Genomic DNA, 4097 nt, shown 5'->3' on the forward strand with positions numbered 1-4097 from the left:
GTGTCCCATCATTGGTGTCAGTGGAAGGAATAGTGCCCCATCATTGGTGTCAGTGGAAGGAATAGTGCCCCATCATTGGAATCAGTGGGAGGAATAGTGCCCCATCATTGGTGTCAGTGGGAGGAATAGTGCCCCATCATTGGAATCAGTGGGAGGAATAGTGCCCCATCATTGGTATCAGTGGGAGGAATAGTGCCCCATCGTTGGTGTCAGTGGAAGGAATAGTGCCCCATCATTGGTGTCAGTGGAAGAAATAGTGCCCCAGGCATTACCATGATAAAAAAGGATTTACTGAAAATGACAAAAGTATATACTCACAAACCAAGGGTCATGTAAACAAATAAGAAACCAATGTGACAGTCCCAGCAAATAATGGTCTCGCAATAGAGTACGCTAACACGTTTCGGGAGACGAACTCCCTTCCTCAGATGCTCCCTGGGAGCGCGCGGCACCGCGATCCAGTGCCCGCTGTGTCCAGAGGACACACCGATCGCTGTACGGGACCTCTGTGTGAGATCCTGATCATGTGATCCCTGATTGGCCAACCAATGATCACATGAAGAGTAGTAAGCAAGATGTCACTTCTGACATCATTGCTTACTACGTGTGAAATCTGTGAATGATCACAGAGGTCACATGGTACAAGGCTAGTCACAACAGCCCTGTACCATGTGACAAGCTGTGACCAATCACAGCTCTCACAGTATTTCTCAATGGCTGCAGGAATGCAGCCAGAGAGAAGGAGAAATTATTGCTTTTACAGCCTTTATGGGTGTAAAAGCAATCAGTGTAGAAAAAAAAAAACCTCATCACCCCCCACAACTAGTACAGTGTCAGATGGTGACACTGTACTGCTAGGGTGACAGTACGTTTAAAAAAAAACATAAATAATAATCTAAAACAAAAAATTAAAATGTAAAAAAAGTTTTAGAAAATTATAATTTTTGGTTATAAACTAATTTGGGTTATTTTATTTTTTTTTTACGAAAAAGATAACTGAATAAATTTTGGCCAAGATTTATGAAGAAAGATTATTTATTTGCAAAATTTTATAAGAAAAACACTGTTTTTCAAAATTTTTGGACTTTTTCATTTATATAGCAAAAAAAAATAAAAATCCCAGTGGTGAATAAATACCACCAAAATAAAGTTTTATCTGTCTCAAAAAAATGCTAAAAAATTCATATGGGTACAGTGTTGCATGACCGCGCAATTGTCATTCAAAGTGTGATAGCACTGAAAGCTGAAAATTGGCCTGGACAGGAAGGTGGTATAAGTGTCCGGACAGGAAGGGGGGGAAAGTGTCCGGACTGGAAGGGGGTGAAAGTGTCCGGACTGGAAAGGGGTGAAAGTGTCCGGACTGGAAAGGGGTGAAAGTGTCTGGACTGGAAGGGGGGGGTGAAAGTGTCCGGACTGGAATGGGAGGAAAGTGTCCGGACTGGAAAGGGGGGGTGAAAGTGTCCGGACTGGAAGGGGGTGAAAGTGTCCGAACTGGAAGGGGGGAAAGTGTCCGGACTGGAAGGGGGTGAAAGTGTCCGAACTGGAAGGGGGGGAAAGTGTCAGGACTGGAAGGGGGTGAAAGTGTCCGGACTGGAAAGGGAAAAAGTGTCCACACTGGAAGGGGGGGAAAGTGTCAGGACTGGAAGGGGGGGAAAGTGTCCGGACTGGAAGGGGGGGAAAGTGTCCGTACAGGAAGGGGTGAAAGTGTCTGGGCAGGAAGGGGGTGAAAGTGTCTGGGCAGGAAGGGGGTGAAAGTGTCCGGACTGGAAGGGGGTGAAAGTGTCCGGACTGGAAGGGGGTGAAAGTGTCTGGACTGGAAGGGGGGGAAAGTGTCCGGACTGGAAGGAGGGGAAAGTTTCTGGACTGGAAGGAGGGGAAAGTGTCCGGACTGGAAGGGGGTGAAAGTGTCCGGGCAGGAAGGTGGTGAAAGTGTCCGGACTGGAAGGGGGTGAAAGTGTCTGGACTGCAAGGGGGTGAAAGTGTCTGGACTGGAAGGGGGGAAAGTGTCAGGACTGGAAGGGGGTGAAAGTGTCCGGACTGGAAGGGGTGAAAGTGTCCGGACTGGAAGAGGGGGAAAGTGTTCGGACTGGAAGGGGGGTGAAAGTGTCCGGACTGAAAGGGGGTGAAAGTGTCCGGACAGGAAGGTGGTGAAAGTGTCCGGACTGGAAGGGGGTGAAAGTGTCTGGACTGCAAGGGGGTGAAAGTGTCTGGACTGGAAGGGGGGAAAGTGTCAGGACTGGAAGGGGGTGAAAGTGTCCGGACTGGAAGGGGTGAAAGTGTCCGGACTGGAAGGGGGGGAAAGTGTTCGGACTGGAAGGGGGGTGAAAGTGTCCGGACTGAAAGGGGGTGAAAGTGTCCGGACTGGAAGGGGGTGAAAGTGTCCGGACTGGAAGGGGTGAAAGTGTCCGGACTGGAAGGGGGGGTGAAAGTGTCCGGACTGGAAGGGGGGGAAAGTGCCAGGACTGGAAGGGGGGGAAAGTGTCCGGACTGGAAGGGGGGGTGAAAGTGTCCGGACTGGAAGGGGGTGAAAGTGTCCGGACTGGAAGGGGGGGTGAAAGTGTCCGGACTGGAAGGGGGGGTGAAAGTGTCCGGACTGGAAGGGGGGGAAAGTGCCAGGACTGGAAGGGGGTGAAAGTGTCCGGACTGGAAGGGGGGGTGAAAGTGTCCGGACTGGAAGGAGGGTGAAAGTGTCCGGACTGTAAGGGGGTGAAAGTGTCCGGACTGGAAGGGGGGGTGAAAGTGTCAGGACTGGAAGGGGGTGAAAGTGTCCGGACTGGAAGGAGGGTGAAAGTGTCCGGACTGGAAGGGGGTGAAAGTGTCCGGACTGGAAGGGGGTGAAAGTGTCCGGACTGGAAGGGGGTGAAAGTGTCCGGACTGTAAGGGGGTGAAAGTGTCCGGACTGGAAGGGGGGGTGAAAGTGTCCGGACTGTAAGGGGGTGAAAGTGTCCGGACTTGAAGTGGTTAATCCTTTCTTTGGGTCCCCGCTGAACTACAGCTGATACTTCCATAACCACATTGGTGCCATTTTCCGACTCAATCAAACTTGGATGAACGCGACCTTTACTGTAAAATATTCAGCCAGTCAAACTGAGAAAACGCCTTTTACAATCATCCGCCATGTAAATCTGCAGCTCCTCGCGCTTGATGATTAGAGAGCTGGTGACTTGAAGAATGTGGCCATGCAGCGCAGACGGCAGAAATGAATAGACGGCCATATAGAACATCATAATGAACAGTTGTTCCGGGCCGGTTATCCCCATGAATTACACAGACGAATTATGCACCAGTGACTCGTATACAATGTAAAATATGGCAAACATCTGTTGATTCGTCATAAAGACATATTGTTCATTAGCGCAGATTAATTCACCCTCCTATGAATGAGCTTTTAGATATCACAGATATATTATTGCCGTAACAATCGGGGCTGTTTGTTCTATAACCGCACACAACTCTCCAGCATCTACCAATCCCCTAAAGCCCAATGGTTGGGTGCAGTGACCCCTTAGAAGCAGAAAAGTTGAAACCGAAATTGGAAAAATCTCTTTGCAAACGTAACGGCTATGACCGTATTTCTGTGCAGCTCATCGTATTGTAGAAGCCCCTTGTGTTGTATGGAGGATTTATCCTTTAGCGTCAACTTGTAGGGCGGAGGAGGAGGTGGCCGGCGGCTGTACCCATGTATCCTGAACAGGACCCCAAGGTGACCATCCCAAGTCCCAGAGGAGAGTGATCCATTGCTGACCCCCACCGCAGCCTACCATTTAAGGAGACCTCTAGAGGCGTCATCTTACTGCCCATACCCAGGGAAGAGTCTACCCATTTCGAGCCGCATCCTTTCCAGGACAGAGGGGACTTCTGCTGTAATTTGATGTGATTATTGCGCTTATAAATTGCGCATCTGGTGAGTGTGTAATTTTACTAATTTCCTGCTCGTCACCGAATTTTATGCCTCACTGGGATTAGTAGAGTCACCATCCTGATCATATCTCCACTTACGCATATTAGAACTTTTATTGCTATTATACTTGGAAAATATATATTAAGTGTCCCTACAATTTTAAAGTTTTACTGCTTGAACCTCAGGCATTTATATG

This window comes from Staurois parvus, unplaced genomic scaffold (genome assembly GCF_062004578.1).
Source record: "Staurois parvus isolate SC_StPar_1 unplaced genomic scaffold, SC_StPar_1.0 ptg001304l, whole genome shotgun sequence".
Lineage (NCBI taxonomy): Eukaryota > Metazoa > Chordata > Amphibia > Anura > Ranidae > Staurois > Staurois parvus.